Source organism: Myotis daubentonii, chromosome X, assembly GCF_963259705.1.
Source record: "Myotis daubentonii chromosome X, mMyoDau2.1, whole genome shotgun sequence".
NCBI classification, from domain to species: Eukaryota; Metazoa; Chordata; class Mammalia; order Chiroptera; family Vespertilionidae; genus Myotis; species Myotis daubentonii.
Genome location: NC_081861.1, coordinates 35250715 through 35273895, shown reverse-complemented (window position 1 = coordinate 35273895; position 23181 = coordinate 35250715). Strand labels below are relative to the sequence as shown.

The following is a 23181-nucleotide window of genomic DNA, read 5'->3' as shown; positions in this document are numbered from 1 at the left end:
GCTCCCACAGAGGCATACTATTTCTTTGCTTTTATGTGGACCAGTGGTTTCCAACCTGAAGCTTTCTATCTCTACAACAGAATGGAAAACCTTGCTTGCTAACACACACTAAAATAATTATGTAACTATTATTTAACATTTGTTGAAGTTATTCATTGAGAAACACTGATTAAGCAATAAATAAAAACAAAAATTTAGATTTTCAGCTGGAACCACCATTTTCCAGTAATTTGACAAAATAACCAACATGAAGGGAAAGAGAAGAGGCTCCCGCCATATGTTCTCTAGGCCTTTTAGAAAATATGGAGTTGCTCCCTTGGCCACATACATATGAATCTACAAGAAAGGTGACATTGTGGATATCAAGGGAATGGGCACTGTTCAAAAAGGAATGCCCCACAAATATTCCCATGGCAAAACTGGAAGAGTCTACAATGTCACCCAGCATGCAGTGGGCATTGCTGTGAATTAGGAAGTTAAGGGCAAAATTCTCACCAAGAGAATTAATGTACGCATTGAGCATATTAAGCAATCCAAGAGCCAAGATAGCTTCCTAAAACGTGTGAAAGAAAATGATCAGAAAAAGAAGGAAGCCAAAGAGAATGATACCTGGGGACAACTAAAGAGTCAGCCTGCTCCGCCCAGAGCAGCACATTTTGTGAGACCCAACGGAAAGGAGCCTGAGCTGCTGGAACCCATTCCCTATGGATTCATGGCATGACAAGCTGAAAAAACTAAAAGACCTCTGTATTGTTTTTTTAAAAAGAAAAAAAAAATTAATGGATAGCTTGATTCAATACTTGACTTTTCACTGATTGGCATCTCATAGACCACTGATTCTTAACTGGGGACCTTGTTCTCTAGGGGTGAATTTCAAAATCTCCAGAGCAATGTTATATGGAGTATAACTTGAAACAGCATACTTACTACCATAAAATATCTTATATTTATAAAATGGAAAAGATAATATATTTTCATAAAAGAATCTATAGAAAAAAAACCACTCTCAATGGAGTTCAGGGACATAAGTTTTTATGTTTCTTAAAAGGAGATATGTGTTTGAATAGGTTAAAATAGAGCTTTAAATGTTTAGCCACAGCTCCCAAAATGCTCTAGGGAAAGGTTTCTGTTATGCCTGAATAAGTAAGTAATGTGTTAGCAGGTCATGCAAATTGTCAGCATTAGCAACTGGTCCACAGTTAGTGCACAGAAGATTCACTAACATACAGTAAAGGGATGGTTAGCAAAGCAATCACCACAACTATTAAAACCAAACAATGAAGAGTAAGCTGTCAAAAAGCAAATCAAGAGCCTTGGGTGTTTTGTATGAAAGATAATCTAGAATTGCCAGATTTAGCAAATAATTCACATTTGGGACATACTTAAACTAAAAATATATATATTAATTTTCTATCTGAAGTTAACATTTAACTGGGCATCTTGTGTTTTATCTGGCAACACTTAGTGGAACCTTGCCTCCAGCACATCAATAAGATAACACTTCCCAAAGAATTATGCAATATATCATAGGAGCATACTAGTATATGTAATATATCAGAGCAAGCAATTCCACTTGTTCATTTATTCAGAAAATGTTCTTGCTCCCAGTGCTGCCCAATAGCTCCTTAATGAGAAATGACTGTGCTAGTATCCTGGCTGGTGTGGCTCAGTTGGTTGGAGCATCATCCCCTACACCAAAAGGTGGCAGGTTCAATCCTGGTTAGGGCACATACCCAGGTTGTGGGTTCAATCCCTAGGAGACAACTGATCAATAGATGTTTCTGACATTGATATCCCCCCTCATTTTTCTTCCACTCCAAAAAAGACTGTATGAGCTGTCACTACTCAGATTCAACCTCTGGTAGGAACAGCAAATAAAAACTACCCTTTATGAAGAAAACATTATTAACCTTTGAGGGGAAGCAGAGTTTCCAACCGCAAAAGTTTGGTATATCAATTATTTTAAGGTGGTTATTTTTAAGAAACAAAGAACTCAGAAAGAGCCTTTGACCTACCACTCCCCTTACCTGCATAAAGGAAATCAGATAGTAAGGCATGAAGGAAGCTATCACTGTAGCATAATATGAACTAAGTATTGCAGACAGGCCAGAACCTGCAGTCAGTTAGATTCTCCACTGTTTCTGGGTGGACCTGCAAGAATTTGATTACCAAAAATTGTCTTTTATTTCTTTATCCTCAGCTGAGGATATGTTTTCCACTGATTTCTAGAGCGAGTAGAAGGGAAGAGGAGGAGATAGAGAGAAACATCAATGTCAGAGAAACACATGGATCAGTTGCCTCCTGTGCAGGAACCACGACCAGGCCAGGGATCAAACCTGCAACCTTTTGGTCTGAAGGCTGATGCTCTAACCACAGAGCAAACCTGCCAGGGCTGATTACCAAATTTTTGTTCTTTTTTGTCTATCTGTGAATTGCTTACTTTCCCTTTTAAGTCCCAGACCCCTGCCTCCCACCCCTCAGTCAAAAATGGTATATATATAAAGCTCAGCTGTTTAATATGTCCTTTGGTCTCATGTCCTTATGACACCCCATATGGTCATTTTCTTCTGTTAATATGTCTCATGTTAATTTTATTAGTCCAGCCAGAAGAACTTAGAAAGGAAGAAAAAAATTATTTTTATCTCCCCCACATCTTTAAAGCTTGATATGCATGCTTTGATATAGTATCTATACTTTCCTTATTTTGAGAGTTCAGCCTTCTTTGGGACATAGCCAAAATAGCCGTTCATCTACTCAACCCAAGGTATTGGAAATTATGATTGAGGCAGCAAGGTAAATGAATTATAGGAAAGGGCAGTGAGTGGACTAGGATTCAAGGGACCACAGTTCTCTTTCCTTTTCTGCCATGAACTGATTATGTGACCATGTAAAAGTCATTGCACCTCTTTTGGTGTCAGGATCCAAAAGAGTAAAATTAATAAGTTAGACTAGTGATTTACTCATCAATTGTTTACTGAGCACCTTTTATACCCTAGATCCAGAACTAAGGAGTTGAGATACTCTTATCAAGGGGCTCAGTGCCACTATGCTTCTATATTTGAATATTCCACCATTTGGATTTTGAAAAGATTTTTCAGGTCTTATTTGGAGAGAAGTATCTCCAAAATTCACCATGTTACTTATCCAAACTTCCCCGCATTCTTTGTAAAAGTTTGAGTAATTTAAAAATTAAAAGCATATTGTTTTCATTGGTAAATTTCATAACTCCTTTTTCAAATTTAATATTAACCCATCTAAAAAGAACTAAATTACAAACCTTAGAGATGATGAAACTGGAATATTTAAGTTTGTAACCTATTCTTATGGTTTGTAATCTATTCTTTTTTTCTTTATTGATTAAGGTATTACTTGTGTCCTTATACCCCCATTGCCCCCTCACCTCCCACTTATGCCCTCACCCCCCTGTAACCTATTCTTAAAGTAATTTTAGAGTGCATATAACCTTTTGAATATTGTTTGAGTAAGAATTACTTGAGTTATAGGTCACATGTAAAGCAGCTTAAAGGACTTATTGACAAACACATTCCTACAGACTAATATGAGTGAACAGATCTTAGCTTGTCAGTTCAGCTTGGATGAAAACATAGAATTAAGAGATTGAACAAGCAATATATATGTTTCCCATCAACCTTTGACAAATGAAAGGTAAGCAGAGCTGTGTGCCTCTCATAAAGTGCTGACTCTGTTATGCTGAGGCTTGTGTTATATTAAAAATGCTTTACATCTGTGAATGGAAAATGAAAATTCTGTCAACCATAGCCAAATGTGTTTTGCATATAAGAGTATGTGCACTACTTTACTATGGACACAAAGTCAACGAGTACCCCACAAACGCAGGCCATTGGAGGTGGGCATTTTAGCATTAGTGCCAGGGCAGCTCATAAACAAAAACAAAACAAAAAATAAACCAAACAAACCCCTACCAAATTGCAAATTTACACTATGATTAATTATATGTTCAAAGAACAATTCCCCTTTAAAAATTAAACCAATAACAATGTTCATACTTACCCACATGGGTAATCATGTGCGATAGTATATAAAATCAATCATATCCTCTCTTTAGATCTTAACCCGTCATGAAATTTCAGATGGAAAACTTCATTCTAATTACTGTTCCTATAGTAGCACATATTAAGTAATCTTACTTAATCAGACAGAAATATGGTTTCTGCTGCAGATACAAATTAGTATTCAGACTCATAATTACAGGTATAGTTTAAGGTGGAATGGTGTAATAAAATGAGTAATTTGGAAATCTGCAACAAAAAGTCTTGGCTTCAAGGCCCTAGCTCCATAATTACTAAACTGTTCTCTGAGTGGCTTTAAACCATCTACTTGCTCTCTCCCAGAAACCCAAGTCTTCTTTTCCATAAAATAGGGATATATAAGTACTCACCCCACATGAGATTCAAATGGAATGATATGGGTGAAAACATCTCTTAACGTCGGTCTAAGTGTTCTAAAATGTTAATTATATCAACAATAATGATAGTAATGAATCCATGTCATAATTGTCCCTCATAGATGTTGCCAAGTATTGACTAGAAAACACGGGTTGTGTTTTGATGTTGAGCAGAATCAAATCATCTCTGGAATAAAATCTGCCTATATACTAAGGTTAATTTCACATATTTGGATACATCTTTTCTAATAACTGCCCATGATCTACTCCTCATCATTCAGTTCTCAGAATCAAAAGCTGCCTCCTCAGGGAGGCCCTCCTTAAACACAGTATGTAGAGCAGTGCTTCTTATTTCCATCTCTATAGAATTGCTTTATTTTATTACATGGAATATGTCACTACCTGAAATTATTTTTAATGTAATTATCATCTATATTACCCCACAAGAATGCAAGCTCCAAGAAGGCAGAGAATTTATTGGTCCTGTCTACATGTTTACCTCTGTATTCCCAGTGATTACACAAGTACTTGGCACATAGAAGAATTTCATAAATATTTACTAAATAAACAAGAGAATGGATTTGCTAACTCCACGAAGCAATATAAATGATTTTTTGGGGAGAGGGGTGGTCAAGAAAGTAGGTTTCTGGCCTATCATCTTCTAGGTGCGAATTTTTCCAAACTTGTTCCCCCGAGGGTTTTTGTTTGTTTGTTTGTTGTTTTTGTTTTTTTATAAAGGCAATGCCCAGGTTTGGTTTTTTTGTTTGTTTGTTTTTTCTTAGTCAAATGATTCAAAATTCAAGTTAATTCTCCAGGTGAGTAATTAGGATAAAACTTAATTCTTCAGATGAATTCTAAAGAATTATTTCTCCAGAAGCCATTGGACTGCATTTAAATCACCATTTCACTTTGGACTCTGAATGATCCAATTTATAAATCCCCATGAATCAAATTAACTAGATAACTCCCAAAATGTAATCCCACTCGGAGAGTGAAATACCTAGTTTTATTGTCTACATTAGTTAAATGAACTCCATTATTTAAACTTCACTTCCATTTGTGCTGTTTTAAGATAGCCTGTGTTGTGAGCTTTTAGCTCTAAAAATAGATGTAATCCTAAAATTTGCTCAATTTTCTTTAGATTATTCAAAATTTGAAATGTCATTCTTTTCCCATTTTGCACTGAATTTATACTCCACACCTTTATCCCACAGGAATATAAACATCTCACCAAGGCTTTACGTTATAATTGTAAGGAAAGTACCAAAGTTTTCTATATGATTCATTGTTAATAAAATGTAACTTTGACTTAAAGTGGCTAATGTTATGTAAATTTTAAGGTCATTAAAGTTTTTGCCTTAGAAAACTGTTTTATGGTCTTGTAAGATTTCTTGGGCTATTTGTGAGTCTGTCTATTAAAAATCCATCCCAGGGGGTTATACACATGAATTAAAGACAAATAATTCTTTTGCCTGGGCTTCTTACCAGGTTTTAGGTTCAACTCCTATATCATTCATCATTTTCTTTCCAGTGAAGACTTTTACAATTTCATTTTAGTTCTCATTCTTTAAACATCTGGCTACAGCTCTACCTGCAGTTTTCTATGAATGTGGACAATTATGGTAGGAGTTATTGTTCTATTCTTGTGCATTAGCACCTGTTACCATTATAAGGCCTGCAAGCAAACAGCTAAGAAATAATAGCAACAGATTTAGAAATGAAAGTCACAATGCTTTTGTGCTTATATAGCACCGTTTTCCCCCTAGTAGGTTTCTTTATGAAAACCATTTCATCAATCCTCTAAGTAAGGGGTTGGCAAATTTTCTGTAAAAAGCCAGATAGTAAAATTTTAGACTTTGCATGTCATATATAGAATGTGTCATAACTACACAAAAAGCAGGATGTAAGTAAATGTGTTTCAATAATGCTCAGTTTATGGGCACAGAAATTGGAATTTAATATAATTTTTACATGTCATAAATTATTCTTCTTTTGGTTTTTTGTTTCAACCATACAAACATGTAAAAATTATTCTTAGTTTACAAACCACACATAAACAAGAGGCAGGCTGCATTTTGCTGAGGATCACAGTTTTCCAACCCCTGATCTAAGCTGTCCCATGATACTGTACATGGCAGAAGTCATCATCTCATTTTCCTCTGATGATGCCAAATACAGCACTAAAAAGTTGAGGAAGTAATAGCAAGTTCAGAAGAATTTATGGCCATTCATTAATTCAGTCAGCAAATGATTTCTTGAGTGCCTATTTGGCTAGAAATGAATGTTGATAAATCCTTGTGTTAAAATGTCCTCCCAAAATTCAAATATCAGTATGTGCCTCGTGCCTGCAGGTTAAATAATTTCCTCCACAAGGAGAAAGGCCTTGCTTTAGCACTTAGTGACTGTACACCTAGTGGCTATATGACTCCATTTTTTTGGCATATAGCAATTTTTCAAAGAAACTAAAACTATAAGGAGAAATAAAACCGGATCCTTACACGTTTCAGACCTATTCATACTGACCTGATTTAGTGTCCTTATGCAAAGGGAGAAGCAAAAACAAAACAGAAACAATAAAAACAAGCATAATGGTATTCAGAGTTCAGTAAAATTAGGCTGAAAACAACATGGAAACTTCCAGGTCAAAATGTATAAAATATATAATGTACTTTTAGGTTAACTCCTCAGAGAATCAGGTGGCATTATGATATGGGGTCCAAGTAGCAAAATTATTATTCTAAATAGTTCTTTAGTCCTTGATTTTCGAAACTTCAATAATAGCACAGTGCTCTATGAGCTCCAACCTCAAATATGACACATAATGGACCTTTTAAAGAGCATTTCTATGACAACAACATTACTTTGAAAATATTAATTTAGCACCCCAAACATCAAGGGGGCTTGTTAATTGAGAGCAAGACAGTTTCTACTAAAACAGACCATTTATCCCTCTGAGGTATGAGTTGAAAGTGCAATTAATTATGTGTTTGAGAAACTCAGGTCTACACTAAATATGTGTATATTCTCTGTGAATCCCCATGAAATACATTTTTTTGCCATTTCAAATGAGTTGGTTTGATTCCAGGCAGGGCAGAATTCCAGATAGAACAAAGACTAAAGAACACACTCTGATAGGATTCTGGGCTTGGTTTACTCACCTCACAGCTAAGGGTGGAATGGCAGAATGAAGAGATGAGATACTGCATGATTATTATTATGATTTTTTAAAAATCTTTATGGTTGAGATTATTACAGATGTCCCTCTTTTTACCCCCATGGCTCCCCTCCACCTAGTTCCCACCCCACCCCAGGCCTTTGTCACCCTATCGTCTGTGTCCATAGGTACCGCAAACATGCATATAAGATCTTTGTCTAATTTCTTCCCACACCCCCACACCCTCTTCCCTCTGAGAATCGTCAGTCTGTTCCATTTCTATGCCCCTGATTCTATTCCATTCACCAGTTGATTCTGTTCATCAGATTTTTTATTCATTTGGTTTTTAGATTCACTTGTTGATAGATATGTATTTGTTGTCATTTTGTTGTTCATAAATTTTTATCTTTACCTTTTTCTTCTTCTTCCTCTTCTTAAAGAATACCCTTCATCATTTCATATAATAGTGGTTTGGTGGTGATGAACTCCTTTAGTTTTTCTTGTCTGTGAAGCTCTTTATCTGACCTTCAATTCTAAATGATAGCTTTGCTGGGTAGAGTATTCTTGGTTGTAGGTTCTTGCTATTCATCACTTTGAATATTTCTTGCCACTCCCTTCTGGCCTGCAGTTTCTGTTGAGAAATCAGCTGACAGTCATATGGCTACTCCCTTGTAGGTAACTGTTTGTTTCTTGCTGCTTTTAAGATTCTCTCTCTGTCTCTTGCATTGGCATTTTAATTATGATGTGTCGCGGTGTGGTCCTCTTTGGATTCCTCTTTGGTTCTCCGAACTTCCTGGACGTGTAAGTCTATTTCTTTCACCAGGTAGGGGAAGTTTTCTGTCATTATTTCTTCAAATATGTTTTCAATATCTTGCTCTCTCTCTTCTTCTGGCACCCCATAATTCGGATGTTGGTACACTTGAAGTTGCCCCAGAGGCTCCTTACGCTATCTTCATATTTTTTTATTCTTTTTTTCTTTTTGCTCTTTTGGTTGGGTGCTTTTTGCTTCCTCATATTTCAAATCATTGACTTGGGATCCTCTAGTTTACTGTTGAATCCCTGTATATTATTCTTTATTTCAGTCAGTGTATGCTTAATTTCTGACTGGTCCTTTTCCTTTTCCATTTTTTTGGCATTCTCACTAAGATACTTGAAGGTCTTACTAAGTTCCTCAGAGGTTTCTAGAAGATTCTTGAGTAACCGTATAACTGCGGTTTTGAACTCTATATCCAGTAGTTTGCTTTCTTCCATTTCTTTCATTTGTGACATGTTTGTCTCCGCATTTTGGCTGCTTCCCTGTGTTTGTTTCTATGTATTGGGTAGAGCTGCTATTTCTCCTTGAGTTGATAGAGTGGCCTTATGTAGTAGGTGTCCTATAGGGCCCAGTGGCTCAATCTCCCCATTCACCTGAGGTGAATACTCTAAGTACACCTTTTGTGGACTGTGTGCACAGTCTTGTTGTAGTTGAGCCTTGATTTCTGGGAGGAATTGACCTCCAGACCAATTGGCTGTGGGGAACAGCTGCAACTACAATGGGAGAGCTGCTGTGCAGGAGACACCCTTATGGGGCAGGACTTGCTTCAATGGGGCTTTGGTGCTCACTGAGTCTGCCCCTTGAGTGTGTCACTTATGGATGTGAAGAGTTGTAATCTGGTATGGTCTCACACTGACCACTGGGTACACTGGCTCTTGGATCTCCAATGGGGTACAAAGTCACCCACTGCCTCAGGCCACCCAGTAGGAGCTACAGAGAGATCTGCAGATTCCTCTTCTTTGCATCAGGTTTGGAAGTGTCAATGCAAGGCCCAGCAGTGAAGCAAGGCAGGCTGGTGCTGCTGCCAATCTTGGGCCTTTTATTGATAGCTTTGGGGCTCCCTAACCCAGCTGCAGTTTGTTTGACAGGTTTTAGGCTGAGGAAGGACAGGCCATTCATATGCAAAAGTTGCTAAAGCCACTGCACACAGCTTGGGTGGGGTTGTAAATTGGGTGGGGTGGGGTCTCAGGGAATCACCAGGGCAGAGCAAACAGAAATGGCAGCCAGTCTGCCCTGCACCAGGGAGGTCCCAGCATGGGAACAATGACCACTGCAAGCACCTCCATCTGGAAGAAAGCCGCCCCCACATTCCTGCCCCAATGCCAGACAGTCCAGTTTCTCCCCATATGTATCTGGGTCCCCGAGAGCCTTGCCCGGCACTGGAGCTCAGAGCAAGCGGGAGCTTGTAAATTCAGTTCGTGGTGCCGGCCTTTAAAGAGGAGCAGTTGGGTCCCCAGCAGCCGTGTGTCACTCAGCCCCAATCCGCATTTGTTTTTACAGTCTGTAGTTCTTACTGCCCATAGAGACTTCTTTCCCCAGTTCTGGGACCGTGGGCTGGGGGTCTGGTATGGGGCTGGGACTCCTTGCTCCTCCAGGTGGCCTCTGCAAAGGCGATCTCCCTCCCTATTAAAAAAGCATCACACCCGGATGCCGGACCAGCCCATTCCACACCTCTTACCAGTCTCAATGCACTTTCTTCTTTACCTCTCTAGTTGTAGTACTTCTACTCAGCCAACTTTCCCATGGTTCTGGATGATAGTTGTTCTGTATTTTAGTTGTAATTTTGATGTAGTTGTGGGAAGTAGCAAGTAGAGGCGTTTACCTATGCCGCCATCTTGGTTCCTCTCTATAATGATTTTTTTTTTTTTACAAAAGTTTATTCTTAAATGTACAGAAGGCTCCAAGACAACACTTCATTCTAGCTATAGATGGCAAGAGATGTTATAACAGGTAATCTAGATGTTAAAATAAGAATGGAATTAAGGATCACCATTACCCCAGGCACAAGGAACAGCTTTTTGCCAGATTTCTTAAGTCCACCTATGGCCAGGGGGCCCTTCCCTGCCACCTTCCCTTTTAGCTCCTCAAATTCTGCTTTTCTTTTTGTTTCTGCTTGAATCCCTTACTTCCTAGGGAGAAGCAGAACTGGTTCACTCTGTGCCTGCCCATGCCTCCACGCCACCCTCACCTAGTCCATCTCCTTGGACTGCTTCTTGGGCTGTTTCAGTCAGGGCTGCTTCTTGCCACCTTTGTATTTGGACATGGCTCCTCAAAAATATAATTTAATTTCATAACCCTTTTTCATTTATCTTTCTTATGTTCAGTTATTATCCTTCTTAATGTGGATTTATTAAAACATAATATATTCTGCATAATGAATGTGTAGAAATAATATGCATTGAAGGATTAAAGAAACAAAGTGGTCCAATAAGTTTGGGGCCATATCAATTCTGAAAGCCACAAGTATCAAGCCATGTAATCCAGCATTTGGTTAAGTTTTAGGCATTGACATGTACTGACATTATAGATAAAAGAATGACCACAGTCTTATGATTCCTTATAAAGTAGACAGTTTAAGATTCTGGAGAAAATAATGATCCAGAAGAGTAATTCTAGATAATGACAGATGATGACATATATACAATTTTACTGAGTAGCTTATTTCTCATGTATAAGGACAGAAGAACCAAAAAAATTCAGTACATGGGTCAGTGCTATAAATAATGTTCCAGAATGGTTTGGTACAAGGCATGTAGTCACTATTCTCAGTCTTGGATGCATTCTTCAATGCCTAGCCTTTAAGCCAGGACCTATACTACTCTTATTATACATTACAATATGCTTAGAATAATGCAGTTAGTGAGATGTATTATTCTCATCTAATTACCACCAGTATACTTTACCAAGTGCAGGAAAGATCTTTAAATATTTAGCTGTTTTTGCAGTGGAGTGGTGAGCTTTCACTAAATCTCCTGATAAGTCCTAAGAATGGAGTGTCCTACCAATTCCCTGTGAATTAATTCTGTTTGGCCTCATGCTTCACTGTTACTTGAGTGAGCTAGTTACCAACAGGCAGTATTCACTTTTATACTGAAATGTTGAAGTTTTTTAAAAGTAATATTGAGACTATTCAACATAAAGCAAAATTATTATTTTATTTGGGAATAATGACTTCTGAAGAGTCAAAAATATAGAGGACAGTGTTGCTGTTAGTATAGTGATGCATGACTATAAAGCAAAGAGGAATTTTCAAGATTGCATAAAGGAGGGTGTTTAGTTAAAATAAAAGGTTAATTGAGACCATAAGTACACATACTGTCGTTTGAAGGCTGGAAAGTGAGGATGTTATGTTAGTTTTTGAATTTTACAAGAGTAAATGTTTTTGGCACTATGAAAGATACTAAAAGTCAAAATGACTCATCCCTCTACTCTACATACATAGAAATTCATAAAAAGAAAAAAAGCTGAATTCAAAGACAAGATTAACATCTCATTGGACTAGGAACAGAAGAGAAACTGCAAAGCAGTGTGATATGCAGAGTTCTGAGTCTAGAAGTATGCAGTACTACCCCAGACTTCAGTTCCAGGTGCGTATCAGTAATAAAAGAGGTCAGAGGCAAGCAAGGTGGAGAGCCAAGGGCCCTGAGGACTGGACTTGTGAACAGGATTACAGATTTATAAGAAACTTCTGACCTAGGTAGAAAAGGAACAAGGAAGGCACAGGATCCCACTTCAACAATGAGCCAGGGACCCACTGGCTCAAAGCCAGGATTATTGAGAGCCCTAAAATACAATATGGGCACTAAAAACTCAACACAAAAATGACAATCCTAAACCCCCAGGTACATGATAACTTTAAAAGCACTGTTAAATACCTCTTGAGTGAAAGATGAAATCTCAATGGAAATTTTATAAGTAGAACTTAGAGAATAAAAGTACACACTGCATATTAACATTTGTGGAGTACACCTGAAGGTATATAATGAGGGAGACAGAATTAAATGCCTGTATTAACTATAAGGAAGGGGGAAAAATATGTGAGTTCAATATTTATTTCAAGAAGTTAGAAAAATAACCTCAGACTAACTTAAAAATAAAAGGAAGAAAAAATAAAAATAAGCAGAGAAATTATTGCAATGGAGAAAAAAAGCAGATAAAGGAACTATAAAAGTAAACACTGGTTATTTTTTTAATTATAAAATAAACAATTGGCATAACTGATAAAAAAGAGAGAAAAGAAAAAAAATAAAACTAAAAAGAAAAAGTACAGATACAATAAAAAAACTACAAAAAAAACAAAAAATATAACTATTAAAATATTTATGCAAATAAACACTGAGTAAAGACATAAAACATTAAAAATGAACAATCACAATTAAACAAATGTAATGTGTAATCAAAAGTCTCTGATTTTAAGATACAACAGGTTCACACAATTTCAAATGCACAATTTATCAGACTTTCAAGGAGTTAGATAACCTCTGTCTCTATAAACTGTTTCTGAGACTTAAAAGAGAAGGAAAACTATTCAACTCATTCACTAAGGCTTGTATAGCCATGACACAAAAACTTTACAAGGGCAATTTGAGAAAGGAGAATTTCAGACCAATCTTACTCATGAAAAAAATCCTTAAAAAATATTGAACCAAATCCAGGGATGTGCAAAATAATAATAAATTATGGCCAAGCTGAGTTTATCCAAGAAATGAAAGGCTGGTTTAACATTAGAACAATTAACACTAGATTGCCCAAGGAAGTCTTTTTGACTGCTTTTTAATTTCAATTAGAAAAACAATTATGTATATAAGGACACAATGTCTTAGAATTTTGTGACTTTTTGTACAACATATAAATGCGTTTATTAATAATTGTAGTTACCTCTCCCCTCCTTCATTTCCGGTATATATATATATATATATATATATATATATATATATAACCTATATTGCCCAAAAGCAGTCATTTTGACTGCTTGGGAAATTTTAAATAATCAAATGACTCTTATTATTGAATTGAGTAAATTTCTTATATGACCAGTTCGGCTCTGTATTGAAATAACAGTTTTCATTTTTTTTCGATTACCGTCACATGATAACATACAAGTACATGATAAATTGTCGATACTTGATAAGTTGCAATTGCTCAATAAGCTAAACTAGTACTTGTTATTCGAATCTTTATGCAGTGATACTTGTTCTAATAAGTTGTTTATTTTATTTCTTTTGCGCCCTAAATTCATGAATGAAATGTCGAATAGAACTGAGTTATTGGAAAAGCTAAGGAACATAAGTGAAGAGTACTCCGATATTATTCTTTCACAATGCAGTCATTTTGACTGCTTTTGGGCAATATAGGTATATACTAAGTTTCAGTCTTTCTAGTGTTAAAATAATTAAACAAATTAACAAACTAAAGAAGCAAAAACATGTGAATAAATACAGAAATAACAGTTAACAAAAATTGGTTTATATTTTAAAAACTATATATATGTATATCAAATTAAGAACACAGCAGTAGTCTCTTGACTTCTTAAAGGGTATCTATTAAAAACCTGCAGTAAACATAATAATTAATGGTATAATTTTAGAAGTGTTCCCATTATGGTCAGGACAAACACACCAACTCTTACCACTTTTATTTAATATATTAATGGACATCCTAGAAAATGCAATAAAACAAAGAAAATAAATAAGGTATAAAAATGGAAAGGATGAGTCAAAACTGTTATTATTTCCAAAGATATAACTACATAGAAAAATCCAAGAGTAAGTACAAACTATTAGAACAAAAAAGTTTAGCAGGGTTGCTAGAAACAAAATCAATATAGTAACTTCAATAGCAAAACTCTATACAAGTAATAACCAATTAGATAATTCAATAGAAAAAAATAAGATTCAATTTGTAGTATTAACAAAAGCCAGAAAGAACCTAAGGATAAATCGAGCAAAAGCTATGCAAAACAATTACGGAGTAAGCTACAAAAATTATTGAATGCCATAAAATTTATAATGAATGGAGAGATAAAATATGTTCAGGAATTGTAGGGCTATAATCATAAAGATATGAATTGCACTATAATTAATTTATAAATTTGATGCACTGTCAATCAAACACAAGAGAAACAAACTGAAAACAAGTCGCAAACTTGGAGACAACAAGTGCAAAGATCAAAACTACAAAAATTGGTATCCAGATTTCATTACAAAAAACCACACAACTAAAAAAAAGTAGAAAAATGAATAAATAATACCAACAGGCAATTCTCAGACAAGGAAATCTGAATGGACAATAGACATATGAAAAAGCTCTTTCTCACAAATAATCCATAGTACATAAATTATGTCAGTGAGGGCTCTTAACATGCATGCAGACTGACAATAATTTAACAATAGCAAATATAGAGAAACAGGAATTTCATGCACTGATGGTGGGAGTCCCATAGCATGTACTTTGAAGAGCAATCTGACAGTACCTAGCAAAGTTGAGGATATTCATCCTCTTTGATGCAGAAATTCCACTTCTAGGTATATACTCTGAAGTACTCTCTCACATACACACACACAGAAATACTCATGAGAACGTTTAATTAAGTACTGTTCACAAAATTAAATTTGGGGAACAGTCTAAATGTCCATTAGCAGAGGAGTATAAATGTATTCATTTAATAGACAATGAAAAGAATGACACAGAGCCTCATATACCAGAATGGTTAAATCACAAAACAATGTTAAGAGAACACTGAAGAAGACTCTGTATTTAAGGAAAACCCATTTGGATACTGTAAAAAATCAAAATAAAGCATAAATGGAAATTATCAATATCAAGTTCAGTATACCGGTTACATCTGAGAGTTAAATTTGAGAGGAAGAGAAATGGGATGGGGTATATAAGAAGTTTCAATTTTGTCTGTAATGTTTTAATGCCTGAAAATAAATCTACAGAAAATATAGTAGCATAGATTTGAGTTGAGAACAAGAATGATGAGTATGTAAGTATTTGCTGTATGAAATCCCTGTACACTTAACATATGTCATCATTAATAAAAATATTTAGAGTAAAATAAAAATTTTTTCATATAAAGTTCTTTAAAATTTCTCCCCAGTTTAGGAAGCAGGGTGGTGTTAAAGCTCAGGATAAACTCATCCAGAATGAACAGTTTTGTACTCAGGTACTAGTAAGGTTGGCATTTAGCAGCTGTATGCTAACCTCACGTGCAGCTGAAGATTTCCAAATATTAATTCCAAATGTAATAAATTCCATAAAACATCAAATGATGTCAATGACCATATAGGCTAATTTAAATATATATTCATGCATCTTAATGCCCCTCCTATACCTAAAATAAATAAATAAATAAATAAACCATGACATTGAGATGAGAAATCAAAGAAACCTAAAAATCATGAGCTGAGCTGATTTTTTAAATTTTCTTATTAAGTGCAGCTAAGGTAGAGATACCTTTTAATGAAATTTGGCTTTAGAGCTTAAATATATTAAACTATAATTACTTAAAATTCACATATAGAAGATAATAGAGAGGGAAAGAGGAAGATAGATAGGGAAGGGGAATAAAAAGGGAGGGAGGAGAGAGACCATGCTCCAGATGCCCAAGACTCTGGAATTACCCACCCAATATCTGGAACTCATTTCCAAAATTTATCAGGGTTTCTACTCCAAGTCCTTACAACTAATGGTAGACATGATTTTTATGTATACATCCCTGGGTTCAACTGGGTCAAGAGGTAGCTGTTTGCAGGAGATATGAATGGAGTTTATAGATTGGCTGGGATATCAACTGTGTATAAGGATACTTATCCTATCTAGTAAAGAGAGAATATGCTAATTGACCCTCATGCCATTGCAAAGATGGCGGCGCCTACAGCCAATAAGGAGGGAATATGCTAATTGACTGCCACGCCCTCAAAGATGGCAGTGTCCACAGCCACAAGATGGCCAGCAGGGGAGGGTAGTTGTGGGTGATCGGGCCAGCAGGGGAGGGCAGTTGGGGGGCACCAGCCTGCAGGGGAGGGCAGTCAGGGGCGACTGGGCCAGCAGAGGAGGGAAGTTGGGGGCAACCAGACCTGCAGGAGGGGGAGTTGGGGGGGACCAGGCCTGCAGGGGAGGGCAGTTAGGGGCGACCGGGCCAGCAGGGGAGGACAGTTGGGGATGACCAGGGCTTCAGGGGAGGGCAGTTAGGGGCAATCGGGCCAGTGGGGAGCAGTTAGGCATCGATCAGGCTGGCAGGCAGAAGCAGTTAGGGGCAATCAGGCAGGCCAGAGAGCAGTTGAGAGCCTGCAGTCCCGGATTGTGAGAGGGATGTCTGACTGCCGGTTTAGGAATTGGGCCTAAACCAGCAGTCAAACATCCCCCAAGGGGTACCAGATTGGAGAGTGTGCAGGCTGGGCAGAGGGACACCCCCCAGTGCACGAATTTCATGCACCATGCCTCTAGTCCTATCTAATAAAAGAGAAACATGGTAATTGGAGTACGACCTCTACCCTTCCGATTGGCTAATCAGCGAGATATGCAAATTAACTGCCAGCCAAGAGGGCGGCCTGCAGCTAGGCAGCTTGAAACTAACATGAGGCTTGCTTGCTTCAGTGATGGAGGAAACTAACGTTCCCCGCCTGCCTTGCTGGCCTCTGAGCCTGCAGTTTAAGAAACATTGTAACAAATATATAAGCTAAACAAAACTCCAGAAACCAGCCTTCAGCGAGCTGGGATCTCAGAGCTGGAGTTATACATTGTTTTGATTATAGAACCTAAACAAACCAGATACCTTCTTTCAGCAGCAGAGGCCTCAGAGCTGGAGCCAGAGCTAAAGCTGGCCCAGAATAAAAAAAAAAAAAAAAGAAAGAAAAAAAGGAGCAGTTGGGAGATTCAGTCGCAGCCAAAAAACAGCCCTCAGCCCCTCACCCAGACTGGCCAGGCACCCCAGTGGGGACCCCCACCCTGAAGGGTGTGTGACCAGCTGCAAACAGCCATCATCCCCTCATCCAGGCTGGCCAGGCACCCCAGTGGGAACCCCCACCCTGATCCACGACACCCTTCAGGGCAAACCAGCCATCCCCCACCCATGCACCAGGCCTCTATTCTATATAGTAAAAGGGTTATATGCCTCCCAGCACCGGGATCAGCGGAGCCGAGAGGCCTCCAGGCACCAGGATCAGTGTGACAGAGGGCAGTGCCCAAACCCCCTGATCGCACTGCGGCTCTGTGTGTGACAGGGGGCGGGGCTACAACCTCCCTATCGGCCCTGCTCTGTTCCTGACAGGGGAAGGCGCCCCAACCCCCTGATCGGCCCTGCTCTGTGACTGATAGGGGGGAGCTCCCCAACCCCCTGATCGCCCTGCGGCTCTGTGTGTTACAGGGTGTGGAGCCCCAACACCCCCACCCACGGGCCCTGCTCTGTTTGTGATGGGGTAGAGCCATAACATCCCCATTGGCCCTGCCCTGAGTGTGACAGTGGTGGCGCCCCAACCCCTGATCGGCCCTGCTCTGTGGGTGATAGAGGGCGGCGCCCCACCGCCCTGATCGGCCCTGCTCTGTGTGTGACAGGGGGCGGTGCCCCAACTCCCCTATCGGCCCTACTAGGTGAGTGACAGGGGGGAGCTCCTCAACCCCCTGATGGGACCTGCTCTGTGAGTGACAGAGGGAGCTCCCCAACCCCCTGAAGGTCCCTGCTCTGGGCGTGACAGGGTGGAGCTCCCCAACCCCCTAATCGGCCCTGCTCTGTGCGTGACAGAGGGCAGCGCCCCAACCCCCTGATTGGCCCTGCTCTGTGCGTGACAGGGGGTGGTGCCGCAACCTCCCCATCGACCCTGCCTTGAGTGTGACAGGGGGCGGTGCCCCAACCCCCCAATCGGCCCTACCCTGAGCGTGACTGAGGGTGGCATTGCAACCTCCTGATCCGCCCTGCTCTGTGCATGACAGGGGGCGGTGCCCCAACTCCCCAATCAGCCCTGCTCTGAGCCCGACCAGGGACTGCACCTAGGGATTAGGCCGGCCCTCTGCCACCCGGGAGCAAGCCTAAGCCAGCAGGTCATTATCTCCCGAGGGGTCCCAGACTGCGAGAGAGCACAGGCCGGGCTGAGGGACCCCCCCCTTCCCCCTGAGTGCACAAATTTTTGTGCACGGGGCCTCTAGTCTATATATATAAAAAGAGGCAATATGCAAATTAGGCCAGGACGCCGTAACAGTCACGACCAGTTAGGAGAAGACTGCACACGCAGGTGAGGCCCAGAGCAGAGATGGAGTCAGAGACAGGGGGGCCTGCTTGAGCTGCTGCACCAGCTCAGGCGCACCAGCAGTCCCGCATCTGTGAATGAGCTGTAGAGGAAACACCTTTTCTGACCACTCATTGGCTAAGCTCCTGGTACACCACTCACAGTGCTCTTGGAAACTTGGGTAATAAGAATCCAAGGTGACCTAGGGTTTTTCCACCTCACTCCTGGAGGAAAAAATGAAGGTCCGCTGCTGGAGGGTCTAAGAAATGTCAGATCCTACCTAACCAGTTTGGCTCAGTGGATAGAGAGCCTCAGCCTGCGGACTGCAGGATCTGGGTTCAATTCTGATCAAGGGCATGTACCTAGGTTGCAGGCTCCTCCCTGACCGGGCCCAGAATCAGGGCTCATGCAATGCAGGAGGCAACCAATCAAAGTGTCCCTCTCACATTGATGTTTCTCTCTGTCTTTTTCTCTCTCTTCCATGCTCTCTAAAAATCAATGGAAAAATATCCTCAGGTGAGGATAAAAAGAAATAAAGAAATGTCATATCCTATGAAAGAGACATCTTGAAAATGCCTAAAGAAAGTTGTCATGTTTCATGGTGAAGGGATTGGAGTCCGTGTTGATGAAAACACCTTGGTGGCTGCAGTGGCCGGCAGTGGCAGTAGCAGTGGAGTGATGGGGATGGCACCTTCCCCTGATCAGCTGGTCGCCTCCCACAGAGGGAGGCCAGACTGCAGTAGGACATCCCCTAAGGGCTCCCAGACTGTGAGATGGGGCAGGCTGGGCTGAGGGAGCCGCCCCCCCAGTGCACAAATTTTGTGCACCGGGCATCTAGTAGCTGTATAAGTGTTCTAAATTTGAACCTGGCCCTTTAGGTTGCTATGAAGGTACACTTGTCAAGAGAGGAGGATATAATACATTTACTTAAAAGTATGTTAAAAAGAAGTTATTGGTGTGTGTGTGTGTGTGTGTGTGTGTGTGCGTGTGTGTGTGTGTGTGTGTGTGTGTTTAAGAGATAAGAATAGTGCTCTTTGCCACATCTACTGTGAGGATGAAGACCATTATCAGCAATCAGACTGTGGACATCCCAGAAAATGTGTATATCACTCCGAAGGGACACACAATTATGGTGAAGGGCCCAGAAGCACCCTGCAGAGGGACTTCTACCACATCAACATAGAACTCAGTCTCCTTAGAAAGAAAAGGAAGAGGCTCCAGGTGGACAAATGGTGGGGAAATAGAAAGGAACTGGCTACCATTCACATTATCTGCAGTCATGTACAAAACACTATCAAGGGTATTACACTGGGCTTCTGTTACAAGATGAGGTCTGTGTACGCTCACTTTCCCATCAATGTCATTATTCAGGAGAATGTTTTTCTCTTGTGAAATCAGAAAGAAATTTCTTGAGTGAAAAATACATCTGCAGGGTTCGAATGAGGTCAGGCATTGCTTGTTCAGTATCTCAAGTCCTGAAAGATGAGTTGATTCTTGAAGGAAGCGACATTGAACTTGTATCAAATTCAGCTGTTTTGGTTCAGCAAGCCACAACAGTTAAAAACAAGGATATCTGGCAATTTTTGGATGGTAGCTATGTTTCTGAAAAAGGAACAGTTCAGTAGGCGGATAAATAAGATCTAAGTTGTCCAGCTACAGAAACACCAAGATGGCGAATGATTTGTTACATTTGCAATATTTTAAAGATGCAATAAAAAACTCATATTGGAAAAAGAGAGAGATAAGACTAGCTGTCATGCTCATCTCACAGTTGTGGTGAGAATTAACTGACTTAATGGATATGAAAAAGCTCGATAGCCTACCAGCATTAGATAAAGGATATCACTCTTTTTTTCCTGGTATAATCCTCCATTTTATACATGCTGGCCATGAAATATTCTGAGTTTCTACTCTGTGGAGACCTTGGGCAATGCTGATTTGGCATTGATGCACATTGAGTCATGATGGTCTTCAGGCTGCCTGATGCTGAACTAATAGGTGGTTCTTTTACCCTTCTTTTGGGCTAGCTCACTAGCTCCAGTCCTTTGAAGTCTTACTTTCATCCTGATCTATGTCCTGATTTTTCTTAAATTTACTCATAAGCCAGTTGTTCTTATTTATCCTCAGGCTAAATATCGTCAACCAGTATTGATCACTCTTTCTTGGAAACAGTCTATATTACATCAACTCTTTCCAATATCCAGAAGGTGATACCCCATCTCTTCTCACATTTTGCAGCATTTTAAAGTCAAAACATCCATGCAAGTAGTAGGCATGTTTTTGCACATTTTGCAGATGGAAAATCTAGACTCAGAGTGGTAAGCAATTTGTCTGAGGTCATAAGGCAAAGCTTATATTTGTTAAACCTGGGACTGGAATTTAGGTTGGTCTGATTACAAAGTCTATGTTCTTTCTCCTATGCTTAAGATAACTTAATAAACCTCAAAGGTATATATTTACACTGTTCTTCTCCTTTTAATGTTTTGAACTCATACAGCCAGCGCAGTAAGAAGAACCAGGGATTCATCCTGGAGGGAACAGAGGCCAAAGTTCATTACAGACCTCTTTTAGAAAGCTAACAGGAAACAAGTGGAGTTGCATTTCCCTGTAGTCTGCCCATGCCCTACGCAAGAGTCCTTGCAATTTACACAAAGTATAAGCCAGTTTGCTGGGAGGGTGGGGGGAGGGCACAGATCAAATTTACGACCAAGCTGGCAGAATTTGGCCATGGTAAATATTTGGAATAGGATTAAAGATCATAATCTAGGCCAATTTACTGGCACAACTAAAAGAGATTTAAAAATCCACACTCAGCCACCACCTCATCCCTATTAGAATAGCTATTATCAAAAAAACAAGAAGTAACAAGCTTTTAAGAGGATGTAAAGAAAAGGGAACACACATACACTGCTGGTGGGATTCATAGGTACAGCCACCATGGAAAACAGTAAGGAGGTTCCTCAAAAAAATTAAAAAATAGACTAACTACCATATGATCCAGCAATTTGTCTTCTGTGTATTTATTCAAAGAATAGAAATCACTAATTCACAAAGATATATACACCCCTCTGATCATTGTGGCATTATAGGGAAACAACCTAAGTGTCCATAAACAGATGAGGTGATAAAGACAATGTGAGACAGACAAACACACACACACACACACACACACACACACACACACACACACACACTTGGAATACTACTCAGATATAGAAAAGATAAAATAGTGCCATTTCTGACAACTTTGAAGGACCTTCAGGGTATCATGCTAAGTGAAATAAGTCAGATAGAAAAGGAAAAACAAAGTATGATTTCACTTATATGTAGAGTATAAAAGCAAACAATAAATAAACAAAAACAAATAAACTCATAGATACAGATAACAGATTGGCGGTTGCAAAAGGGGAAGGAGGAAAGGGGGAAGGCAAAATGGGTAAAGGAGGTCAAATGTATGGTAACAATGGAAACTACTCTGGTAAGCATGCTATATACTGTAAACAGATATCAAATTATAATACTATACACCTGAAGCTTAAATAATGTTATTAACAAATATTACCTCAATTAAGAAAATATATTTACTTGATGATTAGATCGGTGTCATTTGTATTATTTAAGTTATTGAACTTGATAAGTGACTATAGTGTATCTGCTACTTTTTTTTTTAATCCTCACTCGAGGATATTTTTCCATTGATTTTTAGAGAGAGCGGAAGAGAGAGGGAAAGACAGAGTGAACCATCACTGTGAGAGAAACACATCAATTCATTGCCTCCAGCATGTGCCCCAACCAGGGCCAGGACCAGGGAGGAGCCTGCAACTGAGGTACATGCCCTTGACCAGAATCAAATCCCGGACCCTTTGGTCTGCTGGCTGACGCTCTAGCCACTGAGCCAAACCAGCTAGGACTATCTGCTCCTTTTTAACTAAAATGTATTTCAAGGCATTTAAAATATATTTTAGTGGCGTATAATTTGGCTAATCCAATAATGTTTGAAAGAATCTATAGGCAATATGAGGCCTTTTTATCCTCTTCAAATCACAGAATCACAATTGGCTAAACATTATCAAACTTAAATCCTGAAATATTCAAAGAAGGCTGGCATTTGGAAACCCATAAAGCTCAAATAAACTCTTACTTATGGGAAAAATACATTTCTCATTCATACCATATTGTTTTCTTTGCTCCATAAATGTATTTACGCTAACTGATCTTTTGTTGACTTACCAAAAAACTTTAGATCAAAAATATGTCAATGGAAATTTAATTATCAAGTTAAAAAGATTTATTTTTCTACAGTTTTGAGCCGCAAGAATGACTAGCTATATCATCTAGGATTTTATATTCTATGCTTTCGTAATAAATTGCTCATGAAAATGTCCAATGTTATCCTTTCATTTCCCCAGAATGTTCTTTGAAACCATGTATGACAGATGCTTATCTTAACCTAAGCAGTTTAACAGTTGTTCTGCTTAATGTTATATGTTAACACACACATTAAACAGAGAATTAAATCCTAATTATATGAGAAAATAATTATTTTTAAAGGTCTAAATTT

At 39.0% G+C, this 23181-nt stretch overlaps 3 pseudogenes; 2 read left to right on the top strand and 1 right to left on the bottom strand.

Annotated features, from left to right (window-relative positions):
* The first annotated feature begins 235 nt into the window (after positions 1–235).
* LOC132224180 (large ribosomal subunit protein eL21-like) lies at positions 236–721 on the top strand (annotated as a pseudogene).
* A 9665-nt stretch (positions 722–10386) lies between these two features.
* On the bottom strand, positions 10387–10657 carry LOC132223253 (translation machinery-associated protein 7-like; annotated as a pseudogene).
* Positions 10658–19674: 9017 nt separating this feature from the next.
* LOC132224252 (large ribosomal subunit protein uL6-like) lies at positions 19675–20257 on the top strand (annotated as a pseudogene).
* The last annotated feature ends 2924 nt before the right edge of the window (positions 20258–23181 follow it).